Source organism: Cyrtonyx montezumae, unplaced genomic scaffold (assembly GCF_038088225.1).
Source record: "Cyrtonyx montezumae isolate F1298 unplaced genomic scaffold, pur_monq_1.0 scaffold_4, whole genome shotgun sequence".
Classification (NCBI taxonomy): domain Eukaryota; kingdom Metazoa; phylum Chordata; class Aves; order Galliformes; family Odontophoridae; genus Cyrtonyx; species Cyrtonyx montezumae.
Window position 1 is genome coordinate 32,013,523 of NW_027072045.1, and position 18,285 is coordinate 32,031,807.

General features: G+C 42.9%; 1 protein-coding gene across 1 annotated transcript in view; it reads left to right on the forward strand.

The window, feature by feature from the left end:
- Nucleotides 1-18,285, forward strand: part of PCDH15 (protocadherin related 15) — a 598,943-nt gene that overhangs the window by 98,407 nt on the left and 482,251 nt on the right. The gene's annotated exons all lie outside the window — the stretch shown is intronic.

Consider the following 18,285-nt stretch of genomic DNA (forward strand, 5'->3'; position numbering starts at 1 on the left):
ACAACAAAAATCATAAAACCATAACATTCCACCCCTTATTCAACATCATTACATCATGCTTAATATATTTATATATACATAAAGAAACAGTGATTAACAAGCATTAAATACAAACACATACAACATACATATATACATGCATACATGCATACATATATACATATATACATACTAATAGAATTACTGAGGGCGCTTTCCCCACATCAAATTCCCATGTGGTACACATTGAACATCCCCATTCTTCTGCATCACCCACCAGGTAGACTCAGGTCTCTGAGCAAAAATAGTTCCACGGAGAGGTTTGCCCTCTCCAGAAGCTGGAAGGACCCAAACTGCTTTTCCCAACATGTTCTTCACATGTACTACAGGGACCTTTTCTCCCTCTACAGTAGGTAGAGAGCTGGATTGGGCAGGACCATCGCGATTGATTGATCCTTGAGTGTTGACCGACCAGGTAGCTTCTGACAAATTCTTCTCCCAGTGCTTAAATGTTCTGCCACCCATTGCTTTCAACATTGTTTTTAACAACCCACTGTACCTTTCAATTTTACCAGAAGCTGGTGTGTGATAGGGGATATGATAAATCCACTCGATGCCATGATCTTTTGCCCAAGTATTTACAAGAGAATTTTTGAAATGAATTCCATTATCGGACTCAATTCTTTCTGGAGTGCCATGTCGCCAAAGGACTTGTTTCTCGAGCCCTAAGATGGTGTTTCGGGTGGTAGCATGGGGTACTGCATATGTTTCAAGCCACCCAGTAGTTGCCTCTACCATGGTGAGCACATAACGCTTACCATTGCAAGATCGTGGCAAGGTGATGTAATCAACCTGCCACGCCTCCCCATATTTATAGTTTTGCCATCGCCCTTCCCCCCAAAGAGGTTTCATCTTCTTGGCTTGTTTAATTGTGGTGCATGTGTCACAGTCATGGATAACCTGTGCAATGGCATCCATAGTTAAGTCCACCCCTCGGTCTCTAGCCCACTTATATGTTGCATCTCTTCCTTGATGGCCCGAGGTCTCATGGGCCCACCGAGCTAGAAATAATTCACTCTTGTGTTGCCAGTCCAAGTCTACTTGAGCCACCTTAACTTTGGCAGCTCAATCTACCTGATGGTTATTTTGTTGTTCCTCAGTTGCCCGGCTCTTAGGAACATGAGCATCTACATGGCGCACCTTTACAACCATATTCTTTATTCAGGCGGCAATGCTTTTCCACAGTTCAGCAGCCCAAATAGGTTTACCCCTCCATTGCCAACTATTTTGTTCCCACTGCTGTAACCACCCCCATAAAGCATTTACCACCATCCACGAGTCAGTGTAAAGATAAAGCACTGGCCACCTCTCCCGTTCAGCAATATCTAAGGCCAGCTGGACAGCCTTTACCTCTGCAAATTGACTTGATTCTCCTTTTCCTTCAGTGGCCTCTGAAACTTGTTGTGTGGGGCTCCACACAGCAGATTTCCATCTGCAGTGCTTACCCACAATGCAACACGATCCATCTGTGAACAGGGCATATCTCTTTTCATTGTCTGGTGGGGTCTCTGTTCATTATATGGTGGGGCTTCTTTAGCACGTGACCACTCCTCTGCTGGCATTGTTCCAAACTTTTTACCTTCAGGCCAGTCCATGATCACCTCCAGGATTCCTGGATGGTTGAGGTTCCCCATTCAAGCTCGCTGTGTAATCAGTGCAGTCCATTTACTCCAAGTGGCATCAGTAGCATGATGGGTAGAGTGAACTGTCCCTTTGAACATCCAGCTCAACACTGGCAGTCGAGGTGCCAGAAGGAGCTGTGTTTCAGTACCGATTACTTCATACCGATTACTTTGGAAGCAGCTCAAACACCCTCCTACGCAGCTAAGATCTCCTTCTCAGTTGGAGTGTAGCGCTCCTCAGACCCCCTGTACGCCCGACTCCAGAATCCAAGGGGTCGGCCTCGGGTCTCTCCAGGAGCTCTTTGCCACAGACTCCAAGTGGGACCTTCCTTTCCAGCAGCAGTGTAGAGGATGTTCTTTACATCCTGTCCCATCCGCACTGGCCCCAGGGCCACGGCACGGGCTATCTCCTGTTTAATTTGCTCAAAAGCCTGCTGCTGCTCAGGGCCCCACACAAAATCATTCTTCTTCTGCGTCACCCAAAAGAGAGGGCTCACAATGAGACTGTAGTTTGGAACATGCATTCTCCAAAAGCCCACTACACCCAGAAAAGCTTGGGTTCCTGTCTTACTGGTGGGTGGAGACATGGCAGTAATTTTGTCAATCACATCTGTTGGGATGTGACGACATCCATCTTGCCACTTTATACCTAGGAACTGAATTTCTTGTGCAGGCCCTTTCACTTTGCTTTGCTTGATAGCAAAGCCAGCTTGTAGGAGAATTTGGATAATCTGCTCTCCTTTCTCAAAGGTTTCCTCTGCTGTATTGCCCCATACAACAATGTCATCAATGTATTGCAGATGCTCAGGAGCACCACCCTGTTCCAATGCAGTTTGGATCAACCCATGGTAAATGGTTGGGCTGTGTTTCCACCCCTGGGGCAAACGGTTCCAGGTGTACTGAACCAGGTGAAGGCAAACTGAGGCCTGCATTCTGTGTCCAAAGGAATTGAAAAGAAGGCATTGGCAATGTCAATGGTGGCATACCACTTGGCTGCTTTTGAACCCAGTTCATACTGGAGTTGTAGCATGTCTGGCACAGCAGCACTCAGTGGGTTGTGACCTTATTCAGGCCAGGGTAATCTACCATCAGCCTCCATTCTTCACTGGCTTTACACACCGGCCATATGGGGCTGTTAAATGGTGAGTGAGTTTTGCTGATCACTCCCTGGCTCTCTAGCTGACGGATCAAGTTATGAATGGGGAGCAAGGAAAGCGCGGTACTGCCGTCTGTGTACCGTTTTTGTAGCAATCGGTACCTGTTGCTCCTCCACTTGTAGCAACCCCACAACAGACGGATCTTCTGATAGGCCAGGTAAAACAGACAGCTGCTTAATGTTATCTGTGTCCATAGCAGCTATTCCAAAAGCCCATCGATACCCTTTGGGATCCTTAAAGTGCCCCCTTCTGAGATAGTCTACACCAAGTATGCATGGAGCCCCCTGTCTGGTCACTATGGGATGCTTCTGCCAGGTTTTACCAGTGAGGCTTATTTCTGCCGAGGACATTGTAGAGTAAATAACTCCTAATGACGATACTCCACCAGGGAATAGTATAGAAGATGGTATATTTTAAGTAGTTCTATACAAACAGTTATACAGGTAATACAAAAGAGAAGATGGCTCACCTTTAAGATGACAAGGCTCGCAGAGGACTCCACATGGGAGGGATCTCCAAGAAGAGATCCTTCCCTGGTGGTGGTCAGCCCTTAAATGGGGTTTGAGAGAGGAGGAACTAGGCTCCACCCCTTCCACCCACACAGGTATATCACCTTCACCTGTGCCCCCATGGCTGACTTGGTGCTCACCTCAGGTGACCAATCAGTGGTTCAGGCCGTGATTCAGCAGTTCCCATACACTCCACCCCTTCACGACATGAACCACTGATCAAGTAACCATAAGGTGAGTTCCCCTTGATACAGAGACCCAATACATCGCGACGCTTACATAATTGCCCGTCGCAACGCATGCTGATGTAATCTGATATGAGTGATGATCGGCGCATCCGTCGAACTCTTCTTTGGGCCAGTGCTCGGTGGTATCTACTGGAAGCATGTAATCATACAGTGCAGGTCCATCTTACGTGTCATCAGTCCCGGTTAGACCATCACCAGATGCTTCACATGGTCTTATAACAACTCTGGAACACTGCAGTATTGTTTTGATTCCTTCTGGTGATTCATAGACTTATGGGGAGTAATACAAGTGTTTTAGAGGTACCAAGAGGGGAAGATCCGCTTTCCAGGGCAAGATACAGGCCGTATTCCTGTCTTGGGTTAACACTTCAGCTTGTACAGGGGCACGCCCTGGTCGCCTGTACCAAACCCTTTGACCCGATGTCTGTGGCTGTACGACTATATCAGGCACCAAAGGGGGTGTCCTGATCTGCCACAGAGACATGATAGGGGTCCCCTTAGCAATGAAGACTGGAGTGTTAACCATTATTTCAGTAGGCCATGTACCTATAACCGGAGGAGCTACCGAACCCCCCACCTCCAATAATCTCCCCCAAGGTGCAAGTAGGCCGCACCATCGTGGTCCTACCTGCACCTTCCAGGGCCATTTTATTCTATTGGTACCTGGTTCTAGGTCCTCAGGGGCAGGGAGCAGAAGGTTGTTCTCATTGCCAATCTGAGGTTTCACTTCATTATCGGTGCCCGTAATTTGGATCCTAAGTGGGGAGGCCCATATTGTTTGTAACATTTTCAAGGCACTGGGTCTGCCATCTCTAGGTCTTTCATTCAGGTCCCGCAGGGTCTCATGGAGTCTCTTTGTCCACCCCTGCAGGGACTGAGAGTCTGTCTTCAGGGCAGCCTTGAGAATACCATTGTAACGTTCGATAAGGCCTGCCCCCGTTGGATTATATGGCAGGTGGAATCGCCACTCAATATTATTTTCTTCTGCCCAGCGTTGTATCACTGCACCCGTGAAATGACTTCCTTGGTCACTCTCGATGACTTGCGGTGTCCCGTAGGCAGCCATCAACCTTGTGAGTGCCTTTATAGTGTATGCCTGGTTGGCTTTTGGTACTGGATAGGCCTGCATTAGCCCACTCGCGGTGTCGACACAGGTTAGGGCATATCTCGCCCCCTCAGACCGAGGGAGAGGCCCAATATAATCAACCTGCCACCTCTGTAGAGGATTGTGTCCTCTAGCAAGATGGGCTGTAGTTTCAGGCAACGACCTCGGTCTTATCTTAGAGCAGGCGTCACAGTCTCGGCATGCTTGAGCGATGTCCGATAGTTGTACGGGCAGTCCCCACGCTTTAGCGGCTGCCCACATGGTCTTCTGCCCAGCATGCCGCAGCTTTTGATGTAGCCAGTAAGCGATATTCTCAGATGGAGAATTCTCAACCCATCTAACTCGGGCCAGTGTGTCGGCTTCATCATTTCCTGGTGACTGTAGGGGTTGATGACCAGAAACATGGTAGACACACACAGTTCTGTGTTTGACTGTATTCCATATGTCTAACCACATATCTTTGCCCCAGATCGGTCGGGAGTGGATAGTCCAATCCTGGGTGGCCCACTGTGCAATCCAAAGAGTGAGCCCCCGATACACAGCCCAACTATCTGTGCAAATATTCAGGATACCATCACCAGGTTCTTTGGTTATAACCATCCACACCGCCCGCAGCTCTGCCCACTGGCTGCTTTGACCATCCCCCTCTTCGAACCAGATTGTGTCTGTGGCAGGATGGTACGCTACTGCTCTCCACTTACTTGGGTTGCCCTTGCTGGACCCATCCGTGTACCAGGCATCTTCAGGAATAGGATATTTTCCTTCCTGGACGGGACTCTTCTGTGGTGGAGCAACCGAAGTTTGTTTTGGTGCATCACTATGATACGTTACTGGGCCAAGAATCTTCTGAAGCTCTTCTTTCAACGGTGAGGAAGATAGACTACTCCTCTGACTGAGATAGGCAACCCATCGTGCCACCGTCTGCGCCTGGGCCACCCCCGTCTTAGGAAGGTGGGTCAGATCTCTTACCCACCCCTGGATTGGCAATGTAGTCTTGACTATAACTTCGGCCGTTTGGGTTATTGGCTCTACCGCTTGTAATGCAGAATAGGCAGCCAATAACTGTTTTTCAATCATACTATATCTTTCCTCTGCTCCATGCCACACCTGAGACCAAAATCCAATGGGGGTCCGAACAGAACTCTGACGTTGCCACAGGCCCCAGCCAAAGCCATCTTGAGTTACGTGAACATCTAGCTCAGCTGGAAGGGTAGGATCAAATATACCCAGTGCCTGGGCTTGTTTAACCGCCTGTTTCGCCTGTTGAAAAGCATCCTGTTCTGTTCTCCCCCAGTCCCATAATTGGCCCTTTTTGGTAAGTCTATATAAAGGTCTCAGCAGCTGCGCCAAATGAGGTATAAAGGAACGCCAATATCCCAATATACCCAGGAATTCCTGCAGCTGCTTTGGTGTTGTAGGGACTGGAAATGCCTGAACCTTATCTATGACGGCATCAGGTAATACTTTGGTCTTTCCTGACCAGACTACCCCTAGAAATTTTACGGACAGTCCTGGACCTTGCACTTTTTGAGGATTGATAGCCCATCCTCTTTCACTTAGGTAGGCAGTTAATGAATCTGCTGCCTCCCCTACTGCTTCCAGTGAGTCGGATGTTAACAGGAGGTCATCAATATAGTGGTATAGGTTCACACTGTTTGGTTTCCTCCAATCAGCCAGGTCACGTGCCACCAAATTATGACAGTATGTTGGTGAGTGCACGTACCCCTGTGGCAAGACCTGAAAGGTCCACTGCCTGCCTCCCCACGTAAATGCAAATTGATCTTGTGATTCTTTAGCAATAGGTATGCTAAAAAACGCATTCGCTAAATCCAGGACACAATGGTAGGTTTTAATTTCCCTACTAAGAGTGTCCATTAAGGAGGCAATATTGGGTACGGCCGCATGGATGGGCGGCGTGACCTTATTCAGTTCCCTATAATCCACCGTCATTCTCCATGTTCCATCCGACTTCCGTACTGGCCATATGGGGGAATTATATGGGCTGTGTGCAGGCCTTATAATACCTACTTTCTCTAATTCCTGCACTGTTTTTGATATTTCTTCTTGTCCACCCGGGAGTCTGTACTGTCTTACATTAGTAATCCGGCGTGGTTTTGGCAAACAAATGGGCTCATGTTTCGCATGGCCCCTCAATATTGTCCGTATTGCCCGGATACTAATGTACCTCTGCCGTAGTCTGAACTCTCCCACAGTTGTCTGGAGAGCCAGACCCCATAGAATGTCTATGCCCAAGATATATTCTGGAATTGGGGCAATCGACACCTTATACTCCCGGGGCGGGAGACGCCCAACCCCCAATTTCAGCCACGTCTGGGTGACTGGAATAGTCTGTCCCCCAAACCCACCAATCATCACTCTATTACCCTTAAATTTCGTTGGGTCTCCATATATAATCGATGTTTCTGCGCCAGTATCCACTAGAGCCATCACCTTCTGCACATTTGTCCTGGACCAGAATATTGTTAGTTCTACATAGGGCCTCCGGTCACAGCTAGAGGCCCTATGGGGACCAGAATTTTCCGTTAATCCATGAATTTTGCCAGATCTAAATCTTTTGCCACAGGTGGCTCAGGCACTGTAGCCTGTGACACCTGCGGATTTTTTTTCCTTCTGTTCGGTATTATAAAGTCAGCCAAATTCCAGGTTGTTGTTGGTGTTTTTTCTATAATTCGTACTCCCGATTTTCTGGGAGCACTCTGAAATTTCTGATCATTTCTAAGCTGTTTCCACAGCTGTAACAAAACATGGTTGGGTTGCCCATCAATTTTGGTAAATGCAACCCCAGCCCGTATGAGATCATTAAACATAGTCCTCCGGGATACCCGTACGGGGCCTGATCGGGGCATCCGTGGAGCAGGCTTTTTAGTTCTAATAGGGAAGGCCTCAGCATCTTCCACTATACGAACATTACGCCTGGTTCTTACGCGCTCCGTCTCCCCTAAGTCTGCTACTAACTGGGCTGCCTGCTGTACGATGGCTTCTGATGCCACCAATGGATTTAATATGGAAACCAACATCCCATATAGGTGGGAGGGGGCCTGCTGTAGTATTAGATCTCTCATGCCCGCTGTAAATTTTTCCGTATCGGGGCTTTCAAAAGTGTCCGCATACAGAGCCTCCCTCATACCCAGTTCTCTGATATAGGTCTGGAGGTCCTCCATAGAGGACCACAAACCAGTATTAAGAGGGATATCGGTTTTGTTAGGCCATGTTAAGCGGCATGCAGCCATCAACCAATCTATAATAGAATGGTTTTCCTCATTATAATGGACAGCTGCATATAATCTTTGTCTTAATGCCGGGTTTATCGTTATAGATGCTAATTTTGACATTTCTGTTCCATTTACTAAAACACTTTCAGCTCCTGCATCCCATAACCTTAGGAGCCATGATGGTATGCTTTCTCTTGGTTTCTGATGGAACCGCTGTACTAGGTCCATCAACTCATTAGCTGTATATGGACGAGCGGTCACATGGAGGCAGGTTTCTGCAGGGGGCCATTGGTCAGGAGGCACCCCTGCTGGTCTATCCTGTACCTTCTTTGTTTTTTGAGTTATAATAGGCCGAATCTCGAATGGGTCCATCATAGATGGAGTTTCGAGATCTGCCTTAGAGATCTTTTCCCCTGTCATATCAGAGTCTTCTTCCTCTGATTTTGGGGTGTCTTCTACCAATATATTCCTTATTTGTCTTGTGGGGACATTTAGGCCAGGCTTTTTGGTTGTTAACGTACCCAGCTGTTGTTCCAGTTTCTCAATACGGTCTCGTAATAACTGATTTTCAGTCTCCATATTAACATTTGCAACATCTAACTTGAGTATGGCCATTACTAATGGCCAGGCTACTGCAGAGGCAGCTAACCGCCGCTCCTTGGTAACAAGTATGTCTTTATCTAATCCTACGAAGTAGTCAGTCAAATAAGATGGAGAAGGAGCGGCAGTCCCTGGAACCCGCATGGGTCCCCATTTCTCAATAACGGATGCCAATCCATAGTAGGGTGACCCCATGAATCCTGGAATTAGACCAGGGATTGTCTGTTCTAGGGGGGTAACGTTCTCCCCCTTGGCCCATTTAAACATACTCCAAATAAACGACATTATGGATTTAGTTAGAGCTGCCTGGCTCGCCAAATGTAGAGTAAATAACTCCTAATGACGATACTCCACCAGGGAATAGTATAGAAGATGGTATATTTTAAGTAGTTCTATACAAACAGTTATACAGGTAATACAAAAGAGAAGATGGCTCACCTTTAAGATGACAAGGCTCGCAGAGGACTCCACATGGGAGGGATCTCCAAGAAGAGATCCTTCCCTGGTGGTGGTCAGCCCTTAAATGGGGTTTGAGAGAGGAGGAACTAGGCTCCACCCCTTCCACCCACACAGGTATATCACCTTCACCTGTGCCCCCATGGCTGACTTGGTGCTCACCTCAGGTGACCAATCAGTGGTTCAGGCCGTGATTCAGCAGTTCCCATACAGACATAAATGAAGCACTTCTGAAACTGATGGATAATGTACTTCAAAATTAATCTCAAAATGGTTAAATGCATTATATCATAATGAAGCATCTTGTAATAAGAGGAACTGTATGCCAGCACAGGTAATTGCCAAATTGGTTAGTATTTGGATTTGTTATTATATATTATCTTCTTAATAAAGACAAGATGCAGATAAAGGCAGTAATTGTTAAGAGGACTGTCTTAAAACAGCAGAAATCTGGGAAAAGCAGCAAGGAGCCATAAACAGACAAGCACCAGTAGTAGGATACTACGAGATACTGTGGCAAAAAATGTTTGATCTAGGTTGCTGCTTTGGGAAAATGATTGGAAATAACTAACAACGCGGTGGTCTTGCTCTGTTGTTAGTCACATTCAGGGTAATAGTCCTCATAAAAGTAAATAGGGAAATGTTTTGATTCTTAGTTTTCCCCTTTTAGTAGACACAGCTGAGGAAATTGCTTAGTATTAGCTATTAATTCTAGTGTGTAAGTGTGTGGGATGAAGAACCACCTCTGTATGTATATGTACGTAGTGGTGGTTCTCAACTCTCTTTTTGGTTTTGTTGGAACAGTACCTTTGGCACAGAGGCATCATATGACAAAAGAGCATTAAAATGGTCAAGAACCATGCAGAAAAAAAATGGTAGAGAAAGCAACATAATGTAACAGAGGAGAGGTCAGATTTACTGTAATGAGACAATTACAAGTGTGATTTGAGTGAATGTTCTTCACTTGTAAAATTAAAATATAGTTAATATGAATGTTGCACTGAATTGAAAATGTCTGTGAAAATTAAGGGGTATTTAAATTTACATAAATAATTTTAACATCGTTATCCAAAAATGGACATTTTGGAAGAGACAGGTGCAAGTGAGATACAGTATACCGAATGGTTAAACTTCTTAAAATCCACTCTGAGTCAAGTCAGCCATCTCAAAATGCATTTTGGTTACATCAAATGTCAAGACCTGCTACCATATAGTGATACTGATCTCATGTTGAGAACTGTATTTTTTACCTACCTGCATGACTCACAAAACTATACAAGCTGTATGTAAATATTTTTTTAAATCAGTTCAAGACAATTGGCCATTGTAAAATATGCAAATTTATTGAAACAAATTGCACTGCGTAAATATAGAGAATTTTGTTTTTCAAAAGCCTTAACTAGTCTTTTTGGTACCCTTTTTGCTGTGTTACCTGATATCATTACTGTTGTAACAGTACGTGTTTAAAATCAAACATTTTATCACTGGAATACATTCTAATTTTCCATACAAATGATAATTTGTCAGCCATGAAGTAGTGGCACCATTTTGTTAATGAGTTTAGTAATGTGTGAGATGGGTAATTAGGGGAGGAACGGTTTCGTACCTTTAAGTTCCTAACAATTAATAGATCCACTTAGGACGACAGCAAATCTCCCTGCAGCACTCATACCATCTCTGATTTAAGTAAGCTGATATCCCAGTTTGACTGATAATTTCTCGGCCCTGTAGTTAGTAATAAAAAGAAACTGGAGACAAACAGATATTAGCTATTCCTGAGCTAAAGGCACTCGGAGCAAAAAATAATACATTTCATAGTAGACACCATTAACACAGATTGCCTTCAGCCCATTAAGCCTCATCACCAAAATGTTTTAAACAAGTATTTTTTTCTAAGTGCCGTGGAAGCTGAAGAATTCAAAACCACCTTAGTTCTAAAAGTATGTTTTCTGATCCTCGATAAAATGACACTTGGTCTTAATTTTATGTCTCCATTCATGCAGGAAATTAGGGAACCAACTTCTTATTGCATAACTCTGCTTTTTGAAGCTTTAGGCTCAATTTGGCAGACTATTGCTCAAATTAGTTCCTAAATGAATTACTTGTTTCTGAAGTATAACTGATAGCAACTTGGATAAAAATACTTATCATATGAACATGTTTCTCATTTGCAGAAATAATTATATGATGGTTGCTCTCGTCAAGATGCATATTTTGCTCAGAAATTTAAAGCTAATAAGTTACTGAGTTTCTCTGTGCAATACGTCATTAACTGTGTCCTTTCTTCTCTAATAATAAACTGCAGATTTAAAACTGCTTTGGACTAGGATGAACTCAAACATCGTTTAACTGTTGTGCACCATGTCAGTGAAGAGTCTGGATGAAAACTGATGTTGTTATTAACACGTCTACTTTTTTTTTAATGGTCATTTGATTGTTACTAAATGATGTTTTCTAATGAGACCTTGATAAAGGTAGCGTGAGGAATGTTTTTATGACATATCAGGCTTGTCAGGGATCTTGCAGAGTCACTAGCTGGTCCAGCCTGAAGTCAGCTTGGGAGGAATTACTTTCAGCACACATGTTGTCTTGGAAATAAGGCTTGTTGATCTTGCAGTTGCTGTTTGTTGCGCCTATAGACTCATGCTTTGAGCCAAAATACTACAGCCCGTTGAAGTCATACAGTTTGGTAGTGCTTATTTGTCATTTTACAGTGTTGCTAAAGTGAAATCATCATTGTTAATAATCATATATTTTTTGTGCCCATGTGATGTTTCAGCTTCATCTGATGCTTAAGAAGCTTTTCGTTGCTTGTGTGTGATGCACACTTGAGATGCTGTCTAGTGCCATGCTTAGACCCCAGTCAGAGCATTGAAAGAGATCTGGATAGCCTTTTCATTAATGTGATTTTCTCAAACATGACTGAAATACTCCTAAACTCTGAGTAAAATCATGTCTAGATTTACCAGAAGCTCAAGTGCATATCTTTTTAGGAACAACAGGACTATGGAGGGTTTCTAAGCACCTTTCCTCCTGATCTCCTTGACTTGCAAGATGTGTCCTTGATTGCAGTGTGTGTTTCTGTTCTGTTCTGTTCTGGTTTTTTGGGGGGTTTTTTTGCTCCACTTGGTTCTCAAACCCCAGCATAAGCACTTATAACTCTACACATATCTCTTTCAGTGACCAGTGCCTTTATAGCTTCCGTTCATATTGGCACATGATGAGCTTCTGTTGCTTCTAAGTACAGTAGTTGGTCTTGAGCACAGCTAATGTGGCATACATTTGTAATGTTACCATCATCAAAGGTCATCTATAGTTTAGAAATTGTGACATTCTTTCTTTTCTCTGCATTTGCCTCTAACATGTATCCATTGATTCATTTGCACGGTCATAAGAAAACTCAGGGTCCATGACAGAGTCTGGAAAAAGCCATAAAACCTCAAATTGCTGCATCATAATCGTCAAGTTCAGTAGAGATTGCCATTAAGAGAATGTGTTTAATGTGTAGATAAATAAATGCAAAAACCTATTCCCCATCTGCTGTTCATTTTGATACCAAAACTAAAATAATGATGTTGAAAATTGATTTCAGCTTTTCATTAGTAAACTAATTGAAATATTCTGCACACGGTTAATTTTAATTTCTTCTGAAATGTCTTTAGATGTTTATGGGTTGTTTGAGCGATTGTTTGTGAGATGCAAAAATTAATATTTGCCACATTTTGACATTGTGATCAGAAGTTTGTTTTCCAGTATGTCTGGGTGGCAGAAATGAAGGAGCAGAAGTGGTTGTGCCACGAAGACTGTATCAGCAGTGGATATTCTTGTCTGTGTGCTGTGGTCCCCACACCCTAATCTGCAGTAAAGAATAGAAGAAAACCACAGGATAGGGAGCTGTTCTGCCCATTTCTATTTGTTTTGATAGGCATTGTCTAGCTAGGAGGATTTGGATTTTTCAGTGTCAGTGCTAGCCATCTGAGTTTATTCAACTGAACATGAGAGTTAAGGTTTCAGGGCAGGCCACCTCCTTCTATGTATTTCTTTAACTGATAGAGTGTAATTATGCTAGAAGGTACTAATAGATCCAAGTGAGAACTCTCTGATGTCTGGGCAGACATCAGTGCCAAATGGCATGAAGTATGCCATGACTTCATATTGAATGGAGAGAAGAATAGAGCTGTTCAGCAGTGAGCTGGCCAAATAACAGAAACTGCCAACTAATACAACTGCTTGAGAGGAACAATTGGTCTATTAATAACGTCACAGCTTTCCTTTGAGGCTTGATTGCCAGTGGGATATAAGATGTTGGTTACAGGTCTAAGAGGAAGCACAAGATGAGGAAGATGGACCACTAGCTGGATAAGGAATTGTCTGTATGGTTGCATTTGGAGACTGGTGGTCCAACAGCTCAGTGTCCAAGTGGAGTCCAGTGACGAGTGGCAGTCCTCAGGGATTGGTGCTGTGACTGGTGTTATTTAACATCTTTGTAGGCAACATGGGCGCTGGGATCAAGTGCACCCTCAGCAAGTTTGCAGACAACACTAAGCTGAGTGGTGCAGTTGACATGTTAGAGGGAAGGGAAAATCCAGAGGAACAGGCTTGAGAGGTGAGCTCATGCCAACCTCATGAAGTTTAACAAGGCCAAGTGCAAGGTCCTGCACCTGGGTTGGGGCAATTCCAGGTGCAAATTCAGGTTGGGTGGAGAATGGCTTGAGAGCAGCCCTGAGGAGAAGTATTTGGGGGTGTTGATTGATGAAAGATTCAGCATAAGCTGGCATGGCCCAGAAGGCCAACCTTATTCTGGGTTACATCAAGAGAAGCATGACCAGCAGGTCAAGGGAGGGGATTCTGCCTCTCTGCTCTCGTGAGGCCCCATCTGGAGTATTGTGTCCAGTTCTGGAGTCTCCAGTGCAAGAAGACATGGAGTTATTGGAGGAGGTCCAGAGGAGGGCCACAAAGGTGGTCACAGGGCTGGAAAACCTCTCTTACTGGGGTAGGCTGGAAGAGCTGGGGCTTTTAAGCCTGGAGAAGAAAAGGTCCTGAGAAGACCTCATAGAGGCCTTCCTGTACCTGAAGGCAACCTACAGGAGAGCTGGGGAAGGACTTTTTATAAGGGCACATAGCAACAGGACAAGGGGATATGGGTTTAAACTGGAAGAGCGTAGTTGTAGTCCAGATATTAGAAAAACATTCTTTTCTGTGAGGGTGGTGAGACGCTGGAACAGGTTGCCCAGAGAGGTTGTGGATGACCCCTCCCTGGAGGTGTTCAAGGCCAGGCTGCATGGGCCTTTAAGCAGCCTGGTTTAGTGGGAGATGTCCCCTGCAGGGCTTGGAACTAGATGATCGTAAAGGTCCCTTCCTTACCCAAACCATTCTATGATTCTATGATTAAGAATCTAGCAAACAAATGGTGATGCTGGCGCAACTCCTTGTGAATTAATTCTCAAGTACCTTCTTGAGGAAACAGCCTTGGAAGTTGTAATAAAGCTGTTGATAGCTCTTTCATTTTGTTTTTGTTCAGTGGAGCAGCATCTGTATGCCTTCATGGACTTTTAAGGAGGCTGGCGTCATAGAGGTATATTTATCTTTTAAGTTCCTCCTTTGCGGAAGTAACTAGGGCTGGCCTCAGCTGGACTTTTTGACTAGAGTGTCAGTTACCTTCAGACTAAGCTTTCTTGTTGAGTTTTTCCTGTGTAATGAAATAGGCCTTCTGGTTGAATGCCATCTCCGTGCATTTAATATTCTCCAGTTTCTCAGTCTCATTTGTTATGCTGAGGACATAAAGTAAAAACAATACCTAAGTGAATTCTCTCTCCAAAATGATAACCAGATGTGCCTTTAATCACTCCTTATGACCAAAATGTATTTGGCTCAGATAGAATTACCTTAATTACTCATATTCATGTATTCACGTTGATAATGAAACAAAACCAATTTTCTTCATGAAAAGAAAATTTTCTTGTCATGTTGTTGGAAAGCATACTGTGATCAACTAAAGCAGGTGGATCCTGTGGGATTTTTCTTACTATACCAACCTGTGAAAGACATGGATTTAAGCAGCAGAGGTTTTCTTACATCACTTCAGATGCATTTCTACCCTGAGGATTGAAAATGGTGGATTTTCTCACATCCTGTACTGACTTAACTGGCAGAAATCTGTAGGGCAGACCAATGCTTAGTTCTAGAATGGCACTGAAAGGTCAGCTACACTAGTACTACCATGGATGCGTGGCTCAGCATGGTTCTCTCCCTGCTCTGCCAGGCCATTTACTATCTCTTGTAGACAGGGTAGATTGTTCTCTCTGACTATTCCCAGCATGTCATCATTTTCCTTGATAGTTTTCCCTTTGAAGTTTTTTAAGGAAAATATCAGAGGTAAGGAAAAGGAAGCCTTTTCTATTTCCATCAGTGATGCATCAGAATAGAGGGAGTAGATCAGTATGAACAGCAGTGCTTCCCTGAGTTATTAAACTCAATTTGGTGAAGCAGAATGGGAGAGTGGCAAAACTGTGTGCATCCGTAGCGCTCTTTATCTGGTAATGATGAGTTTGGTATTCAAAACTGAAAATGACTGGTTTTTATTTTGAAAAGAAAAAAGGTTTCGGAAATGGAATTATTGGTAAAATCTTAATATTTATGTTCATGATTTTTCATACCCTACCTCTTAGGGGTATTGTCAGCTTTGCCCTTTCTCAATCACCTCTCCATTTTCCTCCAGTTTTCTTGAATCTGGAGTTCAGTTTTGCCAGAGAAACAAACGTGGAATAAAGGTATGGTATACACTGGCAAAGATGCTGCATGATACACTACAGTAATCTGCCCATAAAGCAAGCCATGTACAAATGTCTTTTTTTTTCTTCTTAGTTTCTCACAGCTCCATCTCTCTGCAAAATTACCTCCCTCTTTCTTTAATATGTCCCCAGCTACATGAACAGGGTGTGCATCTCTTTTTTTTTTTTTTTTGGGGGGGGGGGATGTTGTGCAAATGCTTCTTGATCTCAGTTTAATTATGGTCTGATTTCATGGAGTAGCAGGTATTTCCCTTGTTACCCTGTGAGCTTGCATTATCAAAGTAATTTTAAAAGAAAAGGCAAACTCCTGCATAATGTCTGCTGTAAGTGTTTCTGGTTCCTTCAGGATTACAAGAACATGACGTAAAAGTACAGATCAGTCTCCCTCTAGTCTTCTTAAAATGTTATGCAAACTTTGTCTTTTCTGCAATGCAAAGAACAATTCAATTATGGTTATTTTTTATTAAGTACGATGGACAATTGCTTCACGTTCAAGATGTATATCATAATGGGTAGAGATTGACATTTAGTATAAGAAGATACTTGTCAACATTTTTTTTGTATCATAATATCTCAGTCTAAGAAATATATTTTTAACATTTATACCATTTAGCATACATTTATCCTTTCCTGCTTCTATAACTGCATGTCATGCCATCAATAGAATGTTATCTCTCATCACACCAACAGCAGTTTAGAAGATTCATATATATTGCAAAATGTTAATTTTTCTGATTAGTTGCCTACTTGATTAAAAGCTGAAAGCTTGATCCTGCGAACTCAGGCCTTAGATCAGCAGTAATTTGCTGTTAGTGTTTTGTGGGAGCATTGTCATTTTAATGGAAGTGAGGAATTTGCATATTGGGAGCTTTTCCCAATGTTTTTCAATAGCATCTGTAGGTCAGCAGAGAGACAATTTTATTTAAAAATATTTTCTTGGCTGTGTCCCATTTTGTTTTTCTAAGCTCACAGATGATAGGTAGAGTGTTGTGTTTGTATTCAGTTTTTAACAATATGAATGGTACAAGCATACTGAAGACTTCTGGAAGCTAGACTAGGCCAGCACTCTTGGCTGCTTCTCAATAGCCACAGGATTTACAGGAAAACAAATTGTTTTTCCCATGAGGAACTAGTTTCATGAAAATTGTATCTGAAAGTCAGAATTTTCTAAATTAAATGCCTTAACTTGTGCAGACATGCATCATGCCCAGGGTCAATTGCTGATAAATGCACTGAAGAGGTATATGAAATCTTAACTCGTAAGGTAGTTGAGCTGTTGGATGAATCTTACCTTTTCTTCATTGCACTGTTTTACAATAGTCAGAACTTGTCCCAAGGGTATAAACTCTCAGACTCTGTGTCCTTGTGTCTTAGAGAAGGAATTAATACCTCAGTTTTATCCCAACTTTCATAAGTGACAAACAAGCAAAATAACTTTTTCAGTATCTGTGATGTGAAATTTTCTGCATCTCCTTGGCCTCGGGTTAGGGCTTGCTTATTCTCATGTCCATATATCCAATCTGGAGAAAGGCACCTCATTCCTGATGTTTCTGTTGTATCATATACCCTGACTAAAATACAGTGCTTGGTTCCATTCCTTTTCCTTATTGAAAGTCTGATGCAGGACTAGATGCAAAACTGTTTGTACACCATGCATGCACAGTAGTAGCCAACCTTCCTTCCTATTTTCTTCTGTGTAGACAAACTTCTGCAGCCTAAGAAGCAAAAGGTAATTAACAGGTCACATTTGTACATGTTCTGATTCTGTTTGACTCTTGATCAGGCTACTGGAAGACATCCTTTTGCTGCTTTACTTCAGTTTGATGCAGTCAGTTGTGCCTAGCAAAATAAGGGTTTAGAAGCACTGGTTCACAAGGCTTCTAATTACTGTATGCATAACAAAAGGGATATTAGTAATCTTTAATAAAACTACACCCTATCTTTTGATGTTAGCAAATAAATTGCTGGAAAATAAGATAGGTATTGTAAATATAATTATTTTCAAAAGACATAGTTAGCAATAATCCACATTCATGTTTTAGAACAGGCTGTACTTCAGAACCCAGTGCATTTTTACTCATTGTGTTAAAACTGACAACAGCTGTGTTTAAAGATAAGAGCAAATGACACTTCTTAAAACAAAGAAATCATTCAGAAGGAAATTATTAGTATACAATACTAAAATGTGATGGCAGGGGATAAAAGAAAAAGCATGTCATGTTGTATTGTGAACATAGAGACTGACACAAGTATGAAATAATGAATATTTTTTGAAAAGCATTGACAAAACACATTCAAAAAATGTTACCAGTGATGAAAATTTGGTTGATAAGAGCTTTCTCTGGTCCATGGAGTTGTCCATGGACCAAACATAGAGCCGAAATATCTAAAATAATGAGGAAAAATAACTTGCTACTACTCTGATAGCTTTTTTTTTTTTTTACTCCTTTTCTTTAAAATGGCACTAATGCAGCTCAAAGGCTTTTAACCCTAAACCAAAAAAATATACGTAGAGCTGATCAAGT